The 10,445-nt window shown below is 40.8% G+C and overlaps 1 protein-coding gene across 1 annotated transcript in view; it reads right to left on the reverse strand.

The window, feature by feature from the left end:
- RhoGEF3 (Rho guanine nucleotide exchange factor 3) overlaps positions 1-6,841 on the reverse strand; it is an 87,751-nt gene extending 80,910 nt beyond the window's left edge. The window contains exons 1-2 of the mRNA XM_067350370.1: positions 6,152-6,841; positions 1,254-1,819 (exon numbers count right to left, since the gene is read on the reverse strand). The gene's annotated coding sequence lies outside the window, so the exon portion shown is untranslated. The remainder of the gene's footprint in view (positions 1-1,253; positions 1,820-6,151) is intronic.
- Positions 6,842-10,445: the final 3,604 nt, after the last annotated feature.

Consider the following 10,445-nt stretch of genomic DNA (forward strand, 5'->3'; position numbering starts at 1 on the left):
AACTTATTTTGCGTCGAGGTGGAAAAATTCATTACAAAAAACTTATTAACTAAAGTAGGGTCCGTTGGAAATTGAAGATGCGATGAGACGAGCACTTATTGCTCAGCGTACCGAGAATGATAATCGAATTTCCGAAAAGTGCGATTCCCTTATCAAGATTCTGTCACAAAAAAAATCGTGAAGAGGTACGAAAGTTAATAAGCGAAAAAGGAAAAGAAAGGACGAGACAATGGCAGGAGATGAGCGTAGTTTATAACTACGTGAAGTGGTGCAACGAGCGACTTCAACGAGAACGCGTATTACAGAAATCGATACTTGCAGTCGGGAAAATTTTACATGTATGCGTGTTCGGCTTTGTTGGGGCTATAAAAAAATTCGACAAAAACTTGGAGCCGACGTATCGTCCGCGGGCATAATGCAATTTTCCCCAACGCTATGCGGCTCTCTCGTAACGACGTCTCTCTTAGAGACGAAAATAAACCTCTTGTTTAATGCAATTGTCGTCGGGTCGCTATCCTCGGAAGATTGACGGAGTTTTCCATGAGAAAGAAGCGAGTAACGACGGGAATAGACGTTTCTCTTAGACGCCTACGAGGGGAAAAAAAAGTAAGCTAACATGTTTCCAAAAAGAAAAGTGCAACGGGGTCAACTGATGCCGAGTTTCTTTTTCTTCTTCCTCGGACACTCGAGCGGCTTTCCCGCGTGCCTCAAACGCCCGCGGAAAAAAGCTCAACAGTGAGTGACGAAGATGAAGTGTACTTGCAACGACGGGGGGGCAACACCGTTGACAAAAAGGGTCGGTTTAATTCCTGCTATCGCGTTTTCTATTGCGAAAGCGGCATGAGTGCGAAACAACGAGTAAACGGAATTTTACTTTTATCCTTGCAGGTAACATGCACACACGTTCCGAGGATAAATATCCCAACGAGGACAGTGGCGGCGTTGCGTTATGCACAAAAGTGCAATTATCTCCAAGTTGCAGTAATCTTGCGATGTTTAGTAGCGCTGTTAAATATTGTTCCCTATTAAATTGCGTGAAATTAAAACGGAGGTTAATAAAGTCACGGCGTGGAGCTGCCATTCTTCGAGAAATTAAGACGGCGGATTCAATACGCGCAGTTTACAGTTATCCAATGTCGGAGACATTCCCGAAAGGATTTTTCCCCGCCTGATTAAGGTCCGAGTGACAAAGCGGACAAAAGGAGAACGCTGGAACGCGGCGTTTATGAGGTGATCGATCGTCGGTTTCTTACCTGGCGACTCCGGTGTTCCTCCCACACCTGTCGTTTCCGGAATCCAGCCTCGTCCATCCTCCGGAAGCGCGCCGGATCCGTAACAGATGAGATTGACGTTCTTGCAATTCCACCGACCGCGCGGTGTTTTAAAGCTTCCATCTGGCGTGATTCTCCGAGTGATCGCGATCAAAATTATTTTCCCCGCGCGTCTCCCCGACGGAATCCGCCGCACATTTTGTCCTGCGAGTCCGCGGGCACTTTTGCTCACTCACTCTCTGATATTTTCCCTTTTCATTTAACTAGTTGCTGTTTCGCCAGGCAGTCATTTCACCGAAAGAAACGCGTATCGCTTTGCATTGCAGATGCGCCGTGAATAGAATTGTTTATTCCGCAATCCATCCGCTGTCATTTCGTTGAAACATATTCTTTTTTTACGTCTTTTCAATCTTCCTTTCCTACCTTTAGAAATGCACGTTTGTCCGCCTTTTCTTCCTCAATAAAAACGTTCATTGCACGCCGCTCTGAGATCAGTCTTTTTTTAAGGTCTCTTTCTTCGAGAAAGGGCAAGCTGCGCGAAACAATACCTGTGTAAATTTCAACGACCATCGTAAAGAATTCCATATGATCCTTTAAATTCCATACTGTTTTATAAACTGAGCGCATCGCATTAAAACTTATTATTTAAGTGTTTAAACTATCTGAATAATTTGGAATCTACATAAGAGACAGATTAAACTCACTTATTTATAATTTACGTAATTATCTTGGGCTATCAAGGCTATTAGTAATGTATGCCCACACAGTTTTTCCACGCCTTGCTTTAATACGGTATATAAATACGTCCAATTATTCGCATCATGCAAGACACTTCTCTTATTGCGTCAGGCTTTCGTTACATATACAGTTATCAAGATACCAATTACTGCTGGTAATGTATACTTTACTTCTTTTTTCCAATATGGCAAAAAAATTCATCAAACTACTGGATTATGCAAGCTTCTTCGCGTATTTTCCATATCAATTTACGCTCAGAAATTTTTCATTTTGTTTTGACTCTGTCCTCCTCTTTCCCCGTCTACTTTACGCTGAGACACTTCACTCTTCGCGTTTTTATACGCGCGATAAAATCGAAGATTACGCGTTTCCTTTCTTTCCTCTCTTCATCGTGAAAGACAGGAAAACAAAAAGCAAATCTTTATCGGCCCGTCGAGACACGCCGGCCGTTTCATCGAAATATCGCAAGAGGCCGTTTAGGCGGCGCGGATTTAACTTTGCTCGTGTTCCTCAAGTCTCAAAGTCCCTTTTTTCCCTCATTCCGTATAAATTTCCCCGAGCGTCTTAACTGAATCACTCCAACGACGGAAACGTATTTAATTGCGAGTGGTCGAACAGCAATTAAATTCGTATTAAAAGCGAATCTGTCGAAATAGGTGCTCTGGTCGCGATTAAAGTTTTACTTCAATTAGCAACTGTAAATCGTGGGTTAGTTTAAAATTGTTTGGCACATTTCGCAACTATTATTTTTCAAAATACTGCCGTCAATTAATTGAAACGTGAAGTACAATTTGTTTAGCTGAAAACCTCTTTTCATACTCAAACGCTATTCATATGCGGATAATAACGACGTGTGTAGGGATTCGCGGGTCACAATGGCACCCTCCGTGCAACGAACCTCATGAGAAATTCACGGCTCGCAATGGATGCGACGATGAATAAGGTCGTGAACATCGTAACGTTTTCAGTGCTGTCATTTTGTAATTTATCTAGATATCCGCCGTTTCATCAAGACGGCTACTGCTTTCCGATAACGAAATATCGATCTGGAACGAGGAAACGACGAGCGACTCTAAGGAGAAGTCCTCAAAGCTACATTTTAATGCGTTACCTTTTCAAAAAGTTTACGATTTCTCATTCATCTCAAAAATATCTCTTCGATCTCATTTTATCCGACACGAATACGCATTGTGTTGCCAAAAGCAATGTTGCAGTTCTTATTTCTCACGACAAGCTATGAAATTTGTACGTCTTCAATCTGAGAAACGACCATTCTACTCCGACTCGAAAAGCGAGAGTTTGCACAAAGAACATTTGAACGAAAGCGATGGAATTTTGCGATATCAATGAACAGCCAACGCGCGTGATCGACATTTTCGCGAGAAAAATTACACGTGACAAACTTTCTCAGACGTTTGGTCGGTACGTTTCCGCTTTGCTCGTCGAAAAACATCGAGCCATTTTTATTTCCACGTCGAACGGGCGAAATTGCCACAAAGCAGTCGAGGCAGTTCGGACAATCGTCGAGATGGCCGCAGGAAAGGACGCACTTCGAATTTGGGAGTAATGAAATTTATCGCTGCAACGTGACTGGAAGCAACAATGCACAGAAGTGCGCTTCTCGAAACAATTCTCGAGAATACGCGTAATTGTGAATTTCGCGAAATTTTAAATTCGCAATTTTATTATTTGCGTTGCACTGTTATTGCGCAATAAAAAAGAATGAGCAATTAAAGCTTTAAATCGATTTCCACTTCGCTCAAGTATTTTGTATGCGGCATAAAGTACAGGGTTAAAACAATGCTAATTAATTTGATTTAGACATTTTAATCCGTAGAGTCGAACTCGGATACTTAAAAAGAGAATTAATTATCGGCGCGATTAACGTGATGGTTCTTTGAAGATTCTTGGAAATTCATGATTTAGAAGAACAGAGAGTATATTGTAAAAAAAAAAATTAACGCCCACTTGGGATTATCTTAATGAACGCCACGTGTTGTCGTTTTAATAGAATCTAGAGACACGATTTGCAAAATTTAATCAACATTTAACAAGTTTTACGTTCCTTAAATATAAAAAATGTGCCGCTTTCTCATTTTATTGTAATAAATAGAAAGATAAAAACTTATACATTTTGACACGCGATAAAAATTAAATTTATTACAATATTAATTTCTAATAGTATATTTTTTGCGTAAAATAGAAAACAACAAATCATATTTTTTTCAGCGAGAAATTGAATAGCGCGGCAATGTTTTCCAAGGTACTATTTATCTAATTCATTTGTTAAAGCGTCTGCCTCGCGATCTGAGACCTTCATTTAAACAACAAATACGCGGACGAGACGAGAAGCGAAATTAATATTCGTACGTGTCTAAGTGGATGGCACACACGGGGATAGCGTCGGCGACTATAACGATAATTACGTGATTTTCAGAGCTCTAATATCTTTAACCTCGCTTCTTACATAGGTGGGCGCGCGGTTGGCCGCTGAAGTAGGCTCGAGACTCCGACACGTAGTCTCGTCTCGATGGGAAAAAAGATGCCAACGAGGAAGTACTGAGAAAAAGAGGAAAGTAGAAACCACTTATTACAGCACGATACGTCAGATTGCGCTGCGACGTGTCATGTTGGCGATGAATGATGATCATACTTTGTTCTACAACGAACATTTTAGTTCTTCGCAAAGCGACGACGTCCATTCGAATCTTGAGTGGATTTTTTTCAAAAATTTAACTCTTCAAAGAATTATTAATCGGCCTCACCGCTGCACACATTAATACTTAATCACGCTCGATTGTAAATATTTCATTCTTATTCCGCACATTAACATTCGCAGCCTATAAATCAATTATAAATAGCGAGCTATTATTTTTATTTCATTCGCGTAGTTTGGCAAATATTAATTAAACATGTAAATGAAAAATTAAAACTTAATTGCGCAACCTTCCACATACATGCACTAAATTCGAAGTGCGCAAATGACAAATTTTATATATGATAATTAGTTCGTATAAAGAGATTCGTAATGGAAAGAGACTGCCGACGCGGAATTCATGTTACTGGGTCAACTTAATGGAGAAATTACGGCTGTAATTTGGAAATTGCAATACAAATGGTCGACCGAGCAACGATTAACAATTAACGGAAGTATATCAACTGGAAGAAGCTGCAACCGCTAATCGTGACGGATTTATATCGCCAGATTATCTGCCTCGTACATCGCACCAATTTAACACTGATCCGATTTAAAGATCATTCCTTAACGATAACATAACGATATATTATCTGAGCGTCGCAATACAGATATCTGGATTGCCAAAATTTATCTTAGGAACAATAATGGATAAAATAGCGAATATTAAGTGACGAGTTTGCCCGAGGAACCCGGCCAAAAGTAAATCGACGGAAAGATAAACTTGGCATCGAAATGTGCCATGAAATTTGCCTTCTGAATGTCTCCGCGAAAAATATTTCGCGCATTTGCAGCGTGGTACGCGCTCCATCGAAATTCGATGGTTCGAGGACGTTAGAGCGCCAGGGAAAACAGATAAACTAGCCAGACAGACGCGGAAGCCGAGGTCAATGTCCTCGAAAAGGCGCGTATCGCAGGGTCGTATCGGAGATCCGCAGCTCGCATCCTCCCACAGAGAAAACTCGGACGTATAAAAACTCGAATAGAGGATCAGAAATAACGGCCACGTGCCGTTGTTTTGCGTAAACCAGCTCTTTTGTAAAAAGCAGATTAAAAAAGAAATGTATAACTTGAATTTGAAAAAAAAACACAGGAACTGTACAAAGGTATTTCCCGTACGATGATCCTATGTATAAGTGCCAGTAAACCGTGGGTTTCGCACGTTCTTTGCTTTATTTACAAGATTTACAAAAATTCGCAGAATTTTCACTGCGTAAAAAGAAAACGTAAATCTTTCTTTACAAAGTATTGAACGTATGCGCTCGATTTTATCCGCAAATCTCCCATTAGCCGTATAAAAAAAAACATACACTTTAATAAGGAATGTGCAAATAAAAAAAAGAAAATAAAATCGAATACAATGGTAGACATTCCGGATTATTTCGGCGAACGCGGCGCGTACGCACTCGCGCTTACGACTCGTAAATGTGCACTAAATCCTCTTTACCTTGCGACGCACATCTCGCAATGGAGCTCCTCAGGACCCACCGAGAAAATTCATCGGCATTGTCCGGGACCTAACAGCGTGATGCACGTCGCAGAATCGCCAGAGGAGCGTCCTCGGGGTTGTCGACCCGGTGAAAAATTACGCGGCGGCTCCGGCAACTTCCCTCGCGGATTCCGCCGCTTCTCGGCAAGCGGCGTAACGAAGGTGTCAACGTGCCGGTAACACGCATGCACGCACACACAGACACATACTCACATTGGCACGCACTTTTTTTTTTTTGCGTAAATGATACACGCGACCCGCTGTTCGTCCGCACACGCGAGTACAGTCTCGTAGAAACGTTCGTGCGATCGGCAAAGATTATTTATGTCGCGGATGCGACGTCTCTCGAGGGGGGCCAGTCAGAAAAGGGGTGGATTGGTGAACGGTGGCTTTAACCGCATGGGTTGATCTTTTGGGGTGCCGGTCCCGACGTTGACTGCGCCATCGGGCAGACTCCATCGCGCTGCTCGACGTCGGCGGCAACGACGACGGCGACGCCGCCGCCGTCGCCGCCGCCGCCGCTGCCGCCGCGAGTATCGATTTTTCCGCGCAGCCTCCGCGACCGGAACACGCCGGTGCACGTCTCTGCTCTAGCTAGTCCTGTCGACGGTTTGCTCGTCCTGCACAACTATTCGGATTGATCCCCGTTTCGCTCACTTTGCCACAGATATTTGTTTAAATTGACACTTTTACTCGAAATTTTTCTACGATGTTTTGCAGAAAGACGAGATGATTGTGATATTAAATTAACAACTGAGAAATCAAAAGCAAAGAGTGTATGATTATGCAGTTTCAAAATGTAGTATTTCTCGGCGGATTGAAAATGAGAAATTTCTTTTAAGATAAATGGCTTCGATAAATTATAGTACAAAAAGTCATATATCAAAAACACATAATTTTGATAAAATAAGTTTCGAGGACGAAGTAAGTTTATCACGTCAGATCTCATCTTATCGGTCTTTTATCCTGCGTAAAGTCTGGGATCTTGATTCTAATCTCGTTTCTTTCACGCCAAGTATCCACAGCGTGTTCTTCTTTCAGTCTCTCCATTTAGTTAGAAGAATCATTGATGATTATAAGATGTGTCGTTGATGGACGATGATATTTATTGAATTAGTTTGGTTAGCGGTCGCCTCCGGGTGCTCTTATATATAGAGAAGCGCCTTAATCAAAACCTTCCAATTGTTGCAAAATGGAACGATACAATTTCCGGTATAACGCCGTGATTAATATTGCGTAATTAATATTATAGATACGACAACGTACATCAAACGTAAAGTCGATCCTCATAATTGTTACCTTGCGTGGTCAACTTTGTACCGCAGTTTTTCATATACGAGTTTAATAATATTGTTACTATGTGATTATTCATAGTAACACAATGATTACTCGGCGTTCCATTTCATTAACTCAGTTAAAACAACGTTTAATATAATTACCTCTTACGTAAGTAAATAATATTCGTTTATTCTGTGCTCGCCTCCACATATACAAACAACGCGATTAATTTGTGCGCTGCTGTCCTTTGTGATAAATTAATTTCTTCAAGTCACGAACAAACGATAGGAGCAAACTTTACGTGATACAGCTCTCGCAATAATTATTACTCGTGAAGCGTTTTGTCAAGATTCCCCTGTTACACAGGGAATCTAGTAACCAGTTTATCGTGGAAGCGAAACGTTGGCGTGACGCATCTGATATCGACCGGTATTATTCATGGTATGCAAAAATTCCCAACAATATTACGAAAGATTGACAGATATTTCATTATGTGCAAATTGAAGAAACACAGCAGGCGACAAACGCCACGAAGCTTTTCAGAGATATTTTTTTTTTTATAATCGCGCATTACGCTTTTATCGAATTAAGATGCGCATGACAGCGGGAAGCTCGTGGCGCTCAAAAGTTACACCGTGGATAGACTGAAACTCGCTCACTGAAAAGCAACGCGAGCGATCGATCATTTCAATCCAGTGTCCCGATGGAACGCCGAGATTAAATATCCATTGTGCGGCCGCTACGTGTCTGGATAACATCCGCCACGCCATTGGACAGTTCGGGTAGTTTCGAACGATTCTAATTACAAACATAGTCACCGACCGCAAGAGGAGGCAATAAAGCCTCGAGGGTGGATCAAAACTTCGTCGATTATCGAATCTGCTTGCTCGACGTATCGAGTAGGTAGGAAAAGTCAGGTATTACCGGCGCCTGCACTAGAGGCGTCATGTGTTCGTTTTCATTATGGTTTGCGGTGGTAGAAAGCAAGTGACACGGGGAAGATGCAGCAATATTACGCGTCTAATGATATCATTCATCTTCCAATTAATTGTCTCTACTTGCAGCGAAGTTTCACATGTTTAGTTAATCATCTATCTTCATATTATTAATCGGTTCCATTTGCCAGAGAATTTAGCACGCCCATTTAATCGGACAGTTTTTGAAGACACGAGATTGCTTCTCGATCAATATTTTTATATTTTACACTATTATCATTATTACGAATTTTGTTATTCCATCGCGTAAAAGCATAGAGACCTATTTTCTGAAATGAGTTTTAAAATTTTGCCTTTTTTCCGCCGCTGCTAGTTGTATCAGAACTAAATTAATATTTAGTTAAATTAAATTTTGTTTCGAGAAGAGTGAAATAGAAGAGAAATCAAATTAACGTTGGCGGAGTTAATAACAACGAAAAAGCGGATGAACGAAGACCGAGGCGCAAACAAGCGCGTTGTATTTTCTTGCTGCCGGCCACGACTGATCACGGACGGATGAGTCTACTTACAGCGAGTAGTGGCACTCAATCTGCGGTCGGACAATAAGGGAAGTTAGCTTACGTCAGCGTTTTGTCTACGGGAGATGAGCGATCTTTGAAATTGAGATGAAAAAGATACCGAAGGAAAATCTACCGGATGTGATTCCGTAACATGCATGGGAAATATATATGTTGACCTCGCAGAGTATGAGATGACAATAAGAATGACAAAGAATCTCATTAACGCCATCGGGAAATAGCTCGCGCGAGAGGAAATTTGCTCTCGATATGGATATATCGCGTTGTATCCGAAGATGTTTTCATATGGAAAATAGGACAACATGATAAATTCGTCCAGCTACAACCAAATGTGCAACAATAAGTCATTATCAAGTTTCATTAAAATTATCAAATCACTAGCTATTTACGATTACAGGATCATCAATTGTAACGATATTATTCTTTTTATATCTCTCTTGTAAAGAACAATTAAAAGATGGATATATTAATTTAATTTGTGTTGTGAAAATATTGGGCTGTGTAATAAATACAATATAATTTCCGATTTTTCAAATAAATCTATCTATTTTTGTTGTCACATAAAGCAAAATTTAATTAATACGTAAATTTAATATTTGTTTTGTCAAAGTTGTAATCAAGTTCTGCCCTATCACGATTTTTTTCACATTGCGTAAAAGAAACAACAACTCTATCTATTAGAAAATCCGAAATTACCTATTACACAATTCAATATACAGGATACTTCACAGTTAGCTACTGTGTTTTAATACATGAATGCGTGTCCGTGAAAGATTGATGTGTCAATGATGCAATAACGCGGGACGCGATTGATGACGATATTTCTTCGCATAAAAGAGTCATTCGGAAGAGACAGAAAGGAATCCGTTTATTTATACATATTCCAAAACGGACGGTCACTCCGGTTCACCTTTTTAAGACATGAATGATGGCGACATTTATCTCCGATCGCGCACGAGGATGGATCCAAGTTATGTGAGCGCGTTTCAAGCATCACACATACGAAAGGTCCTTCTGAGCGAAATGATAAAAGAGACATTCTTCGCGGGGCAGTGCGGAGGAATGGGAATAAATTCAGAAAGCTGTAAATCTCGCGAAAATCTCTTGGGGCAATGTGACCGAGGTGGGTTCGCAGAGCGGGTCATCAAAGAGAGATACACAGGGTGTTGGCGAAAAAGTGTACACGTAAAAGTGTTTCCTCTTCTGCGATTATACCGACAAGAATAGGAAACAGAACGACTTGGCACATCAAATTCAGCATTAAGCGGCATGTCACTTTTTCCTTACATTCTTTTCTCTTTTTCACGCAAAAGTGTCATTTAATTAATAGGTTTTCTGGCGTAAATCAAGTAAAGTGGAGGCCGTTAAAGCAAGAAGAAAGATAAAAAATAAATAGCAAAGCATGGTAAAATGTGTCAGAGTGTGCCGGAAAACGAAGGATGGGAAAGCGAACTGACATTC

The sequence above is a fragment of the Linepithema humile genome, chromosome 2 (assembly GCF_040581485.1).
Source record: "Linepithema humile isolate Giens D197 chromosome 2, Lhum_UNIL_v1.0, whole genome shotgun sequence".
Lineage (NCBI taxonomy): Eukaryota > Metazoa > Arthropoda > Insecta > Hymenoptera > Formicidae > Linepithema > Linepithema humile.